This window comes from Chaetodon trifascialis, chromosome 9 (assembly GCF_039877785.1).
Source record: "Chaetodon trifascialis isolate fChaTrf1 chromosome 9, fChaTrf1.hap1, whole genome shotgun sequence".
Lineage (NCBI taxonomy): Eukaryota > Metazoa > Chordata > Actinopteri > Chaetodontiformes > Chaetodontidae > Chaetodon > Chaetodon trifascialis.
Genome location: NC_092064.1, coordinates 4,658,805 through 4,674,651, shown reverse-complemented (window position 1 = coordinate 4,674,651; position 15,847 = coordinate 4,658,805). Strand labels below are relative to the sequence as shown.

At 42.5% G+C, this 15,847-nt stretch overlaps 1 long non-coding RNA gene across 1 annotated transcript in view; it reads right to left on the bottom strand.

Moving 5' to 3' along the window:
- Positions 1-15,847, bottom strand: part of LOC139336134 (uncharacterized) — a 107,771-nt gene that overhangs the window by 59,923 nt on the left and 32,001 nt on the right. Inside the window, exon 2 of the long non-coding RNA XR_011602461.1 lies at positions 10,622-10,687. This is a non-coding gene — a long non-coding RNA (uncharacterized lncRNA). The remainder of the gene's footprint in view (positions 1-10,621; positions 10,688-15,847) is intronic.

Genomic DNA, 15,847 nt, shown 5'->3' with positions numbered 1-15,847 from the left:
TGTAATTACCTTATTTGACACTGAGTAGATGGCATTTGCGAGCATGCATTCGCACCCTCCCACAACAAACCCATTTGCATCAAACCAAGGGTGCACACACACATTCACACACACACACACACCCACACACACACACACACACACACACACACACACACACACACACACACACACTCATCAACTTTGCATCCACCCTCAGCAGCCAGCTCCAGTGTCTGAGACGAAAGGAAGCTGGTGAAGGTCAGACAGACAGACAGACAGAGACAGGCCATTAAAATTAAACAGTTGGATCTAATTATTACAGGGAGATGATCATTTATTGCTAAAGACAGAAGAAGGAGTCATTCAGTTTAAATTACACTGGCGACCATAATGTGTTTATGTAGCTCCGATGTTAAAGTTATTACTCTTGGATGGGTGGATTTTTTAAACAATAGCTATTCAATGCATTTGCTGTATTTCTATGTTAAGCGAACTACTCCTGGATCTATCTCTGTACTTAACACACAGTCTTGAGAGAGGTATCAATCTTTTCATCTAATTCTAACACAAGAAAGTGTTGAAGCGTGTGTTTTTACCAAAAGTATGTTAACAACTAGTTTGTATTATTGGTTATTACTGTTTTTTTTTAATCATTTCATTCCCTTAAATCTGGTGTTTTGTTTTGTTTTGTTTTGTTTTGTTTTGTTTTGTTTTGTTTTGTTTTGTTTTTAGTTGCACTGATCAAATGATGTGTGATCTAAACGGGGTCTTAGTGATGAATGCACAGGAAATGTTCTTCAAGCTCTGCAGGAAAACCTTAGCATCTTTCATCTTATTGTTTTGTTTTCAAGCCCACAGACTGTGATTCCATCCTATTTCTAGGCCAGCAGGAAGCTCTGATACAACTACCTGCTCGGCACCAAACAGCGGACAAAGTTAGCAAGTAGCTGGTGAAGATACTGGAACGTCTGTCAGCCAAAGACCCAGATATTTTTCTCTGGAGTCAGTCGAGATCAAACCAGGCCAAAAAAGAGTGAACACTGGACTTACATTGGCCAGGTGACAAACTCATTCAGTCAATCAGTCAACTGTGCAAATCATTGCTGTCTAATGATTCTACTTCAAACTGTGTCTAATAGTTTGGGCAGAAAATCAATCCATGGTTTGGTGATTCTTTTACTGCACTGAAGCAACTCCTGATAAATACTGTACGTCTCCTTTGCTCGCACTCATCAGCACAGAATCCACTTTCCTCCACAGTTCTGCATGAAAAGTTTGCTTCTTAACTTCTCGAGTTATTAGATTTGACTAGCTCATTTTTCATCTTGACAGCTTCATTAAAGCACCCTGAAAAAGCTCAAAATATTTGTGTGCGTGTGTGTGTGTGTCAGTATGTGTGTGATCACGAATACAGTCTCACTCGCCCATTTCCCTCGTCTACTCGTCCCTGACGCTATTTCAAAAGCTGTTTTTTTAGTTTCTTTCTTCCCATCTCTCTCTTTCAATATGTCCCTCCTTCACAGCCATTGTCCCTCTCTTCTCTATCATCCATCTCACTGTGCTTCATTACCCTTCACTCTTCCCATCATTATCTCTACGTTTTTACCCCCCTTCGCTCACCCTCCATCTTATCACTCTTTCTTCTGCTCCTCCTCCATGATACGTTCTCTGCTTTTTTCACCAGAGGAAAACACACACACACACACACACACACACACACACACACACACACACACACACACACACACACACACACACACACACACAAACACTTCTCTCCTGGCTGCCCGTTTGTCTCCAGCCTCTCCAAACCTTTCCCTGCTTTGGCATTGGCTGGTTGGAGCATCTGCTGGATTGGTATTGGCTGGTTCCAGCAGGTGAGGCATAGCTGTGCCACTTAATCAATGCCCTGCAGTGGGGGAAGCATGTGCCAGACACACAGTGCAGTAACAGCAGCAGCAGCCGTCAGCATTGGCAGCTCTCCATGAAGCTGAGCATGGGGATGGCATGACCTTCAGACAGCCGGGACCAGCAGGAGAAATACACACACATACACACAGATACAAGCTGTGCATATTTTCCTTTCAAAACACATTCTTTACCAAAATGTCCGCAGGCCACGCCCAGAACTCCACCTTTCCTCTGCAGAGGCGAAGACTCTACTGTACCTCTCACAATGGGAGAACGGCTGTGAGTGTGGCAAGCAGACATGGCAATGCTTTCTGAAGGTCAAGACGAGGCTCAGATGGCACATTTACAGACACAAGGCACACAGAATGCAGAGGCTGCCACCTGCATGGAACACAAGTGCTATATGCTCCATTAAAAGGAGAAACAACAACAAACTCAAGAATATATGTACTATACATCATGATATTATAATGTTATATGCTATAAGATCCAGCCATGGCAAAGGATTGCAAGTAATTGCCATTATATCTGAATTAAACATGCTTCCATTAGGGTGTGTCATCATATCTCATCCATTTTTTTATTAACGATAAAAAAAATGTTCTCATCAAATATCAAATGAATTGCCACCAGCCCCATTAAGATCAATGGAATTGATATGGAATTAATGGATTAATGGAATCAGTATGTAAAATATTAGCTATGACATCTATTTGCCAGGAGTCATTCACTCGAACAGCACCCACCAATAAAACAAGATGAAGAAGAAGACAAGAAGGATGAACGTGAGAGGGATAGAGTTCCTGCCAAAGAGGCCAAACATATCTCACCAAATGGAAGGAGGCTGACCCATGCTTAATGAAGAGTAATGTCGGTCGAAGTCATGATTTTGTAAAATATACCACACAGATTTTAATGTATCAGATGGAGGAAAATGGAACAAATCTGCCAAGCATGAAGCCCAAGAAACCTCCTCCACCAATGACTGTATTTCTACCATCTCTCCACCCATTTTCTCCTCTCCTACCAACGGTCTCACCTGCCAGTAGCTTCTCTCACAATCACAGCTGAAGCATAATGTGTGAGTGATGAGTACATATCCTTCAAGTAATACTTCTACAAACTAAGCCCTGGATTTCTATGACCTTTGTGTTTGCTATCATGCAGGGATGTTCACAGCATTTCTCTTTCAACCTGGTATCTGACTTAATGTAGGACCTAGTTAACCCAATTCTTGATGCTCTGATATTTTACAGCCAGTGGTTCCCTAGTTGTGATTTCAGGATTCATTTACTGTTGTGTGCACTGTTGTCTAAATGTCGAGATAAATATCCCTTATTTTCAAATCACAATGTTGACAGGTATGGACAAAGATACTGTGTGAGGTGAAGGAGACGTGCATGTCAGTGTTCTAAAAACAATGGGAAGTTAGTTATTGTGGTTTGGCCCCTGATTTGTCCCGCATGTCAGTACAGTCAACAGTTGGTGCTGAAACAGTGGCTGTGACACACAGCTCATGAAGGATATTAAAGGACTTTAAAACTTAGAACCAGCGATTTGCTTCCACCTTTGTACTCTTTTTCAGATGACTCCAATCTGAACACACAGACATGACACACATATTTTTACTTTCAGCGTGACTTCCACTTTACCGAGGTTATCATTACATCTGGTGTCCACCAATCTGCTTCGAAATTATGATCAGAAGATGCTCCAGAACTTGCAAGAGAATCATCACGTTTTTGTTTTCTTCAGTATCAAAGTAATCCAAGTCTGAGCAGACATGTTATCAGCTCTGATCAGGTGGCACATTCTAACCATGGCAGGACAAATTGCAGGTTTTGACATGAGTGTGAACTTTGGTCACGTATTCCTGCTCTACTCGACTGCAGCTGCTTGTGCTGCTGCCAGTGCTGCTGTTCTTGTGTTTTTGGGTTGGCTACATTTCAGATAGGTGTCTAATTATGCTTAGGTCCCTTTCAGATCGACATTTTTAATTTCTGCAATCACTCCGTAAATTATTTTACATCATTTTAAATATGCAAGTTTCAGAATGACAAGGGATCCATGAAGACCTCTAGAGGAACACAGACACTCACACAACACTTGTTCGTTTGGGTATTTTCATTTGATTTGCTAATGATAAGAAAAATATTGAGTACCACCTGCCAGTTGTAGCTGAGGGTTTTACATTTACATTTGACATCCATTTGACGCATTTGTACAAAGCAACATATAAATAAGGTACAATCTGAAATTAACAGTAATAAATTTGGTGTCAAAAACTGCAATAACTAATTTTTTGGCCACTATGGGGCAGCAGAAACAGCTTGTTTGAATATTTTGTTGAATATTTTGATTAAGATTAGTAGCTAGTAGTGGATGCAGATATCTCAACTTTCACTTTGATCTTATACCTACGCAGGTTTTCCACATAGCTGCCATCATATCAACATCTTTTCATCATCTAAATTTTTGCTGGGTTATAGCCAGTTGGCAAGCAGTCCCACATCCATTCATGCACTTTCAGACAGATAACATGCACACTATGCTGTGCACAAACTCATTTTCACTCCTTCCTCTCCACTCTGTTCCTCCTGTCTTAAACACTGCTCCCACATCTTGTCCTCCTCTCTGACCCCTGACCCTCTCTTGCTCTCCCGCCCTCCTCTCCTCTCCCATCTTGTGAGCCCCGTGCAGAGTCGGCAGGCCCCCCACGTTGCAGGCCCATTAACAGGCCTTGGTTTGCTATAATGATGCCTCTCCTTATGTCTGTGCAGCTGCTGCAGTGCTGAATAGGGAGGATAAATGTGGGATCCTCAACATCCGCATCATTGTTTCACTGCCACTCTCTGCTGTCATGTGTGGGAGGCAGAGGAGGGGAAAAGCGTCCAGGGGACTTCGATAATTTGTTAATTTGCTTAGACTTATATATCAGTATGGTAATTGTATTTTTTTATATATAAATCAGATATCAGCTTCACCACTCTTGATATGCTGGATATAATATTGCATTGTAGGAACACACACTTTCTGAGGGATACTCAAGACCTTCTTGGAATGAAAACAGTCATACCAAGACAAAAAAACTGAGGAATGAGAAATAAGAAAATCAGAGAATTGGACAGCTGTAACTCAAAAAGATAAGCAACAGTTATTAATTAAATGAAAGTGATGGATTTTACTGTATGTAAGCATACTAGCCTAAATAATCCCATAATTCCCTTAACTAATGAATACAGTGAATGTAAGTCAATGTTAAAATGGGTGAAACTGTGACTGTTATGTGGACAGCATTACATAAATTCTGTACAAAGAATTAGAAAGAACTGAACAAGAGAAAAAAATGCTGGTGTTGGATCAATGTTGGCTCTCTTCCCACTCAAAGGAGTCTGCAAACTGCTTTTACAACAACAACGAACACAATACGTGTTATTGCACATTTGTATCTGTGTGTACATTATGTGTCCATGTTCCATGGGATAGCAGACAGCTGCTGCAGGGTCCATCAGTCAGCTGCTGTATTTAGAGGGTGATGACCACAGAGCGCTAACAGCTGCATCACACAGGGACAGAGACAGAAGGACAGACAGAGCGAACGCTCGTCTCTTCAATTCTGTCAGTGCTCAAAATGACTGTAAAACCTTTGAAATCCTATGTGTTTGCACAGCATCTTATTGGCACATCAAAGGCAGAGACAGCAAGGGAGAGCTATGGCACATGACCCCCCCAGAAAAAAAATAAATAAAAAAAGAGGAAGTTTTCACTGCTTGGAGTGATATATTGAATTCATCTAAAAACTCTATTTAAGCCTCAAAAATTGTTGAGGTTTCCCTCATTTGTAGTCATGTCAAGACACAGAGAAATATGCAGTTTTAAAAACAAAAAAATCAACAGAGAACAATACTCAGTGAAAACAACTGTACACTGAGGTGAAGTGGTTTGAGATCATCGCCTGGAATTGTCCGGAGGTTGTGCAAGTGCTAGTCTTGAGAACGTCTTATAGATAATTTCATGTGTTTGCTGTACAAAAGCTAAAGGCAGATTTTCCATGTTCAGAATAAATCCTTGGGGTTTGAAGCATAAGACAGTCAGTACAGCCAGTTTGGTAGGGTCCTGCGTCCAGTTCAGAATAGATGCTATATAGGGGGTAAATGTTCTATAACAGATTTATGTATGATAAAATGCAAATGTTAATCATGCCTCTGTGGCAAGCCAGCTGTTATACAGAACACAAAGTTGAGTGTCATAGGAATCTCCAATAATGAACCTGAGGGCAGAACGATACACTAAGTCTCAAGGTTTGAGAGTGGTAGCAACAGCATGTCTACAAATTATATCATCATAAACAAGGACTAAAAGAAAGACTGCCTCAACTATAATTTTCCTACAATTAAAAGGGGAGCTGATCTGTTTGAGTTTTTATACATTGTGAATTGACAAAATTGACAATAGTTTGGTGTCTTTTTTTAAGGTTGACAAAAACATCTTGAGGAATGTTAAAATAAAGTTGTAGGTTCTCAACAGCAAGTTTTACAAAGTCAGCAAAACAATATAGTTTAGTGTTAGCTGTATAAATATGGAATTACAGTCAGTTAGAGAAGAGACAGCGTTGTCAATATAATTTACAAACAAAAGAGGGCTTTGAAAAGATCTTTGTGGAACACCTTTTGCTGCTGGTAAAAACTCTGATTGGATAATTCCAATGAACTGAAAAGGGTAATTCTGAAACCATCTACAAGCAAATGAACCAAACCCAATGTTACCCAGCCCAATGAATTAGCAAACAATGACCAACTCTATCGAAATCAGTGAAAACAGTAGCATGATGCTTCCTTTTGTACATGCATCAAAAAATATTTTGAGAGAAATACTTTGAGTTGGTTATTCAGCAGTAATTCCAGGATTTTTGTCAGACAGGCAAGTTTGGCTGATAATTAAAGAGATTCCTGTTGCCCTTATACAAAGGAATCACAGGAGAAGACTTCCAGATATTGGCAATTATTTCAGTTGAAATGGAAACAGTAAATATGTGTGTTACTTGCTCAGTAATAAATGCTTTAAAAAGAAAGGATCAAATTTGTCCGTTCCAGTTGATTTGGGATCAGTGGTTTGTAATGCATTAGCTACATCAATAGTAGATTTGGGTTGTAAAGTGAACTGAGGAGTGATATTTACATAAGTACTATTTATAGGTGTGCGTCCTGTACAAACAAATATATGAAAAAGTTTGGACACTCAAAGTTAAGGGAGTGTAAGATGGAATGATCTCCAAGATGTGTAAAGTTAAAGATGAAACCTACTCTTCAACATTTTAAGCAAGATTAGTGTAATTGCTTTGTAAATTTTAGAGGGAAAAAAGGAAAGGAGCACTATACAAATTTTTGGGCACATCAAAAAATTTGTGCTCTCATAGGTCTCTGACCTTAATTGGCTTGTGAGTGCTATGGCTTGTTCATCGTCAAGAAAGGACAGGTGTGCGCAGCAGGTAGTGTGCGTGCCTCACAGCAAGAAGGTCGCCGGTTCGATCCCCGGGTCGGGCAGGGACTTTCTGTGTGAAGTTTGCATGTTCTTCCCGTGCATGCGTGGGTTCTCTCCGGGGACTCCGGCTTCCTCCCACAGACCAAAAACATGCTCATTAGGTTAATTGGTGACTCTAAAATTGTCCTTAGGTGTGAGTGTGAGCGTCAATGGTTGTATGTCTATATATGTTGCCCTACGATCGGCTGGCGACCGGTTCAGGGTGTACCCCGCCTCTCACCCGTTTCACAGCTGGGATAGACTCCAGCCCCCCGCAACCCCGAAAAGGGATAGTCGGGTATAGACAATGGATGGACAAATATTGTGACTCCTCATACCTTGGCCCAACAATAAGCAGCCACTCAGAAAATTAAAATAATCGATGCCCACAAAGTAGGAGATGGCTAAAAGAAGATAGCAACTTGTTTTCAAGTAGTCATCAATTTTGCAAAGGAACATCTAAACAAGCATGATGCATTTTGTTAAAAGTTAAAATACAGCTTTTTGGCCACAATGAACAAAGGTATGTTTGGAATAAAAGGGTGCAGAATTTCATGAAAGAACACCTTTCTGTCAAGCATGAGGTGGATTGATCATACTTTGTGCTTGCGGTGCAGCCAGTAAAGCCAGGAACATTTCACAAGTAGAGGAAAGAAAGGATTCAATTTAATGCCAGTGCATTCTGGAATAAACCATCACAGCATCTGTAAAAAAAAAAAAATGCTGATGAAAAGAGGATGGCTTCTACAACAGGATAATGTTCCTTAACACACCTCAAAATCCACAATGGACTACCTTAAGAGGCACAATCTGAAGGTTTTGTCATGACCTTCACAGTGCCCCAACATAAACATCATCAAAAAATCTGCTGATAGAACTCAAAGCCTTTTGCAGGAGAAATGGGTAAAAATCTGACAAACAAGAACTGTAAGACTTGGCTACAAAAATACACTAGTAAAAGGGTTTGTTACTAAGAACTGACATACTGGGCGAAGTAACCTCCAGGATGAATGAGAATCTTTACGGACGTACTGACAATGTACGGTGTCCAAACTTTTACTTTGGTCCCGTTTCCATTTTTGTTACTTTAAAACTGTAAAGGATGGAAATTAAAAAAAGTGGTCTCGCTTGAAATATAAAAGAAATGCTTCATCTTTAACTTCATGCTGTTTGGAAATCAGATTGTCTTTTACTCACAGGATTCAGGGGTACCAAAACTTTTGCATACCACTATACATTCTTAAATAAATGACCAACAGCAGCAAAATGATGTCTTTCTGCTCAGGTAATACACACTTGTTACATTAGACATGCACAGGTAAAGAATTAGTGGTTTTATTTTTTTCAGAGTTTATTGCCATCCCAAATTTAGCCAGATTTGAATATGAGCAGTGAATTAATCATGAACAGTAAATTGATTTGGCTTTCCTTACAGAGGCTGTGCATTTATTTCTCAGTTGCCTAAAGGCAAGCCAATGGGATGAGATCCCCTGAGCATCTAGCAAGAGACCAGGCTTTGTTCAGGGGAAAACCAAGGATCTGACCTGGCTTTTATTCTGAGCTTTTTGAAAGGTGCACGTTTATCCACAATTGCAAGGACGTTGATAAATAATGTGGTGTCATTTCAACATCAGGGATTTCAGGTAAAATGAATGTCACTATGATAAAGGTCAATTATAAATGCTCATTAAAGATGCTTAGATTTATTTTGACAACAATTCTAGATTGCATTCTCATCAAATGTGTATCCCTAACACAAGCAACTGGGCCATGATGACTTATTCCAAGATCAAAACAGCAGTGGAAACAATTTTATTACTTCTATTGGCTAAAAAGCCACAGGTGGAGCAACATCCTTTTGGCCAAACATGCAGATGAGCAACACATTGTCTTCCACTGTCCAGCACGGTGTCAGTCAGTGTAATAAAATGTTTTTTGAGTGTCTCTGAATGCTGAGACAATAGATGAGCCAACAATGAGACAGGATGAGGGGGTGCCTGGGGATTCTCCATATCCATGACCCTCTTGACAGCCACATGCTCCTAGGTTCTCCTTACCCCTGCTGCCCAATGGAGGGGCAGTGAAATTAACTGCCAACAAAATGCGTACAGGGCGAATTAACCTCTTCAACACCAGCAGCTTTGGTGGAGAAAGCAGCTCAGTAGATGGAGGCATCCAGTTGAAGGAAGATGAGACAGGCACAGGCATAGGTCACACTTTCCAACCCTAGTCTACGGCTGGCTTTGAGACTGAAACATGGAGGGGTTTTGGTGTTACTCCCAACTGACACCCAGAAGAAGCAAGGGATCATATGTTTGAGCCACGCCATCGCCGTGGACAGTGGCATCCAGGTCTGCACTACCAGCAGCCAGCCCTGAGCCAAACGTCCAGGCCATCACCAGCAACTCTATGCACCTCTCTCCCTCTCAGATCTGGTGAGGATTGAAGATTCTCTTCTGGAGCTGAGAGGCCTCTTTACTGCATCATTTGCAGTTTACACAATCGGATGATGAGGTAAGTGGAGCCATGCTTTAACACACTGACAAGTTTATCTGATGGGCTAAGAATAAGCCAAGAATAGAAGCAAGCAGCCGTCGCAGCAGTCGGTCGCCGTTAACTTAAAAGTTGGAGTGTGTGTGTGTGTGTGTGTGTGTGTGTGTGTGTGTGTAGATAGATAGATAGATAGATAGATAGATAGATAGATAGATAGATAGATAGATAGATAGATAGATAGATAGATAGATAGATAGATAGATAGATCTGTGTACATTATGGATGAGGGTATTTCAGGAGACTTTTCACATTTTGTGTTCCTACCATACAGTGATAACAGTCTCAATATCATACCTCTCACTGTAACACAGCCAGCAGACCACTACCAGTCTGTCAGTCCAAAACTTCAAACTCTACTGAACTATGTAGAGCAGCTGTGGCTAAGAGGGTCTTCTAAGAGGGTCTTGCATGTGAAATTGTCTTTGGGCAAGACACAGAACCCCAAATTTCTCCTGATAGCTGTGCCATCGGTGTGTGTGAGAGTGTGTAAATGGGTGAACATAGAATCATCATGGGGGGCTTTGGATAGAAGGCACTGTATGGCTCTCGTTGTGCCATCAGTGTATGAATGTCAATGGGTGAATGATGATGTGTTGTAATGCACTTTGAGTGTTAGGTAGACTAGAAAAGCATTAAAAAAATACAGTCCATTTACCATTTAGTGCTTACTGATTACTGCCAGGTGTCATCTAAAGGTACCAGTCTGCTGTCCTGGCTGCTCCTGATGAGAGGGAGAGACAAGAAGACAGGTTATATTCTACATTACCACAGACATAATAACTGAGACAATTGGGAGGAATATTGCATTTGTGCTTGAATGGATGAAGTTAAAGTGTTGAATTTTAACTTTTACCTGTCAACCTGACCTGTCTGGTGAGAACAGTCAACCCTGTTTCTGTGTGTCTAATGAGTAAAAAAAAACAAAAGGTTTTGTTTTTTGTTTTTTTGTTTTTTGGGGTTCGGTTCGGGGGCCGGCAGATTTCGTCTCTGCTTTTCGCGGATGATGTTGTCTTGTTGGCTTCCTCGGGCCAGGACCTTCAGCATGCGCTGGGGCGGTTCGCAGCCGAGTGTGAAGCAGCTGGGATGAGAGTTAGCACCTCCAAGTCCGAGGCCATGGTTCTCGACCGGAAAAAGGTGGCTTGCTCCCTTCAGGTTGGAGGAGAGTTCCTGCCTCAAGTGGAGGAGTTTAAGTATCTTGGGATCCTGTTCACGAGTGAGGGAAGGATGGAACGTGAGATTGACAGGCGGATCGGTGCAGCGGCTGCAGTAATGCGGTCGCTGTATCGGTCTGTCGTGGTAAAGAAGGAGCTGAGCCGAAAGGCGAAGCTCTCGATTTACCGGTCAATCTACGTTCCTACCCTCACCTATGGTCATGAACTTTGGGTCATGACCGAAAGAACGAGGTCCCGGATACAAGCGGCTGAAATGAGTTTCCTCCGCAGGGTGGCGGAGCGCTCCCTTAGAGATAGGGTGAGGAGCTCTGTCACCCGGGAGGAGCTCAGAGTAGAGTCGCTGCTCCTCCGCATCGAGAGGAGTCAGCTGAGGTGGCTCGGGCATCTCTATCGGATGCCCCCTGGACGCCTCCCTAGGGAGGTGTTCCAGGCATGTCCCACCGGGAGGAGGCCCCGGGGAAGACCCAGGACACGCTGGGGTGACTACGTCACTCGGCTGGCCTGGGAACGCCTCGGGATCCCCCCGGAAGAGTTGGAGGAAGTGTCCGGGGAGAGGGAAGTCTGGGCGTCCCTGCTCAGACTGCTCCCCCCGCAACCCGGCCCCGGATAAGCGGAAGATAATGGATGGATGGATGGATGGTTTTGTTTTTACACCAATGGTCTCTTCCTCTTACTTCTCCTTGCAGAGACAGTACCTGCTTTGAAATTATAGTAGTTACTGGTCTACACCTTTCTGACAGGTGCAACTAATAATGCAAAGACACAATATGCAAAATTCCCATCATTTGCGGCTTCATGCAAGTTGAAAATGCTCAGCTTGAGTGAAAACTTAGTGTGTATTTCAGGGCTTTGCAGAGTGTTGTTTGGGAAGGACTAGGCGTGGGACAGAGCTACTGCGGACAGACAGCTGCTGCGCTAGGGAGCTCTGGAGGAGAGAGCCAGGGGGTAGAGCCAGAGCTTCTGGTAGAATGAACACCCGGAGTCACACCGGATTCTGCTCTGATCTAGAGGCGTTAACTGGTGGGAGAGGAGCTCAGAGTTTATTTTTTCAAACTTTTGGGATTAAAAAGTGGATTTATCTTCACTCTGGCTTCTGAACCTGTCTGCTGCAGTGAGCCGCGTAGGTGCCAGTGTTGACTGCTGACTGGAGGGTAAATGTACTTTATTTCACGAACATACAGATAGGAGAGGGGAAATGAAGGGGGACTGGAGGGAAACAAAAAAAAAACAGTGTCTCTGGTGAGTGCTGAGTTCAGTCAGAGGCTGAATTGAACACAGGTACACACACACACACACTCAGAGTTGGTGCTTGCCCATGCTTGCTATCTTACAGCTAACATACAGGTACTGTAGCTGTTTGGGGCGAATAAACACATGGGTTGATCATTTGTGTGTGTTTGCGTTACTCGCAGGAGTAACGTGAGTACACACAAATGGTCCCTCGGTCAAATAACTCGATTTGTGTTTAGTCTGAACACACCATAAGACAGAGTTGCCAGAGCCAAGAATAGGCAACTGCTCCAGGATCCCAGAGCTCCAGTGGTCCTGACACTTTCAGTGTGTCAACTGGTTTGTGCATAATTGAAAATTTAAACAAGCACAATACTTACATGTCATAATAAAGGCCTTAAGCTGGACCCTGCTTTGACACCTTAGCTTGATTTTAGGCTTAAGTGTGTCAAAATCTAGCTTTAAAGAGTTTAAAGTTTTGTATTTGTATGTAGCATATTCATGAATTATTTTGTCAAATCCAATTACCACGCATAAAATCTGTGGCTGGTTAATATTCTAGCAGAGAAAAGATTTCCACCATTAAAGGAAGCAATGAGGTGCTGGCCCCTAGGTGACCTGTCAAGTCGTTAGGCAACACTTTTCCAAAGAATGTAGCCAATTATAAGGATTGCGTTTAAACCTGCCTGAGATCTGTTCACAGTGTGAGCACCTTTGTCTGCAGGTGTATTTGCAGCAGCGCCAAACGCCACTGAATGATCATAGAAATATTAATGGAATATTACAGCAATACCACAGGCAGCAGTGTATCTCTATGGTCCTCTCACTCTGCTGCAACAACACAATGCTACTTGTCACTTTGATCATGAAAGTATTGAGGCTACAGTAGAGTACAGTATTGAGTATTTTTGTTATATATTTTAGAGAATATTTTAGACAGAATGGACGTACTGAGAGAATTAATTATGAATCCATCTGCGACTTCAGCACCATGGACATCGCCATGTATTTATCAATACACAGCACAGTTGTGATTCTGGCCTGAGATTCTAATGTGCTACTAAGGGATGGCAAGAGAGCGTGGCAGCTTAACAAGGGGGGTGCATTTTGGTCATTTTGTTAACAAGGGGATGGTATCTCCCTCATTTTCCCCCAAACTGACTATTGGAAATAAAGCTTCATGTGGAATTATTTGAAGGTTACAGGAAGCGCTGTGGACTCAAATCTCCATATTAGATACAAGTATGAGCAGTGAAGGTCTGTCAAGGTGCCCTTCAGCAGGGCTCTCAATCCCAGACTGCTCTTGCAGAGCTGGTACAGACTGTGTTTCTATTGGGCAGCCCCACTGTGACTGTGTGCAGCTATACAAGTGTGGAGCACGATGATGCTGGAAAAGAGCAGGGCATTTAGTCAGATTTCACTGAATAAATAAAGGTTATAAAAAAAATACTGTTCATACTCATCTGTTCAGACTCACAAGCCTGCTGGATGTTTCATTTTGTGTGCAGTTGTTGATAATTCATTGCATCATGGTCATGATGCTAATTGATTCCTAATCACAGTCTGCATCTCTGTGGAGGACATAGCCTTAAAAATGAGTGCTGTACCTTGTTTACAATGTATGCAACAACCTTAATGAGGTTGATTACAACCATGTTGCTGCAACTGATGATGACTGCAGCACAAAGATGAAGGAGGCCAATGAGAAATTGATTGTTCAGGATTTGAGTCGGATCCCGTCCCAGTGTATCCCATTAAAATTTGATACATCCCATTGCATACGCTCAATCTACTCTGCTTAATTGCCATATGGTTAAAAGTTGGCTTTGAGATGCTTTAAGGTCAGCAGAGACAAAGAGGCAGAGAGAGAGAGAGGGAGAGAGAGAGTTCATCCTGAGTTTGAGCTCAGCTGTGATGTAACTGTGGACGATGGCTGTGCCGCAGTCAATTTAGGAGGCGATATCCTCAAATGGCCTCAAACCCCCCCCCCCCCTTCTTCCTTCTTTCCCTCCCTCTCTCCTCTATCTTTTTTTCTCCTGTCCTCATGCTAGTGCCATTTATCTCTTGCACATCCTATCTTTCTTGCTTTTTTTGGGCTACAAAAATCTCAAACTACCCTGTTCTACCCTCATGCAAACTCTAATATTATCTCTTCTCCTCTTCTCTTCCCCCTTTTGCTGTCAGCTCGTCCATGCATCACTACCCCTGCCCTCCTCCTGCCCAACATCCCTCCTCTCCTCTCATGTTGCAGCACTAACCTACACACATACAATTTAGCGAATAATATCTCCCGCTAAATTCACTTCAATAGGACTCTGGCGCATGAAAGGCGTTAGCACGTTGCAAACTGTCCACCCCCACAGCAAAGCTGCTTGTTGGATAACCTTACTGCTTTTAATAACAGTATATCCCCCAGACGTATTTAGCTCTACTATATGTTTATGGCCCCTCCACACATCACAACCTCTCCCTGCACCACTTTCATCATCGCTTGCCTTTCCATTCCCTCCTTCCCTCCTCATTTTATTTCTCGCTTCCTTTCTACCTCTGTCATCTCCTTGTGCTCGCCTGTCGATTCAGGTTTTTTGTGTTGACTGCTGGGGCTGGAAACAATATTGCAGATGCAGAAAAGAAAACATTTTAACAGGTGACAAGCAGCAGTTTACGCATTTGAATGTCAGATCATTTAAAACTGTCTAAGAGCTTTTGGATGTTGTGTAACAATTTCATGTGTCTCCATACATTTATCTATGTGTATGTGTATGTGTGCATGTGTGTGCCCATCCCTCTCTCCTCTCCTCTCCTCTCCTCTCCTCTCCTCTCCTCTCTCTCTGAGTGATGGAGGGTGGGGTAATCTGCACCCGTTGCCATGACACCAGACAGCCCTTGCTTGGCGAAGGCACGTAGCTTCCTCTCTGCTCTATTTCCCCGGAGCCCTCCACTCAGGGGTGTGTGTGCATCTGTGTCTGTGTGTGTCTATGAATCTGGGAGAGTCATATATGATGCGCATGATGCACAACGCTAAGTGGAAAAATAGAACAAGGAGTGGGAATATTTACTTATGTTATACGTATGTTGAACTGAGGGTTAACTAAAGCAAACAGCACGAATCTATCTTGAGGAAAAGAGTGCAAATATTTTAGATATATGTCTGAAAACTGCAATGAGAATAGTCAAATTTAGAGGGAGACATTCTGGTGAATTATAGTGAACTTCATCCTTTCCTTCATATGCTTTGCCACCCTGAAACCCACTCAAGGAACCCTGGACTTCCTGCAGCAGAAGTTCACCACATATGCCTACCACAAATCTTATTTTATGAACCGGGTCGTTTCCCCTCTTAACCATTTTTCATTTTAATTCAACCTCACTGTTAAGACAACAATGTTCTGAAACCCTAACTGTTGAAGGCAGCTGGGGTGCTTGGGCTCCTGGCGTTTTTCAGACAACACACAGCCTCCTGAATCACCTCATACAGA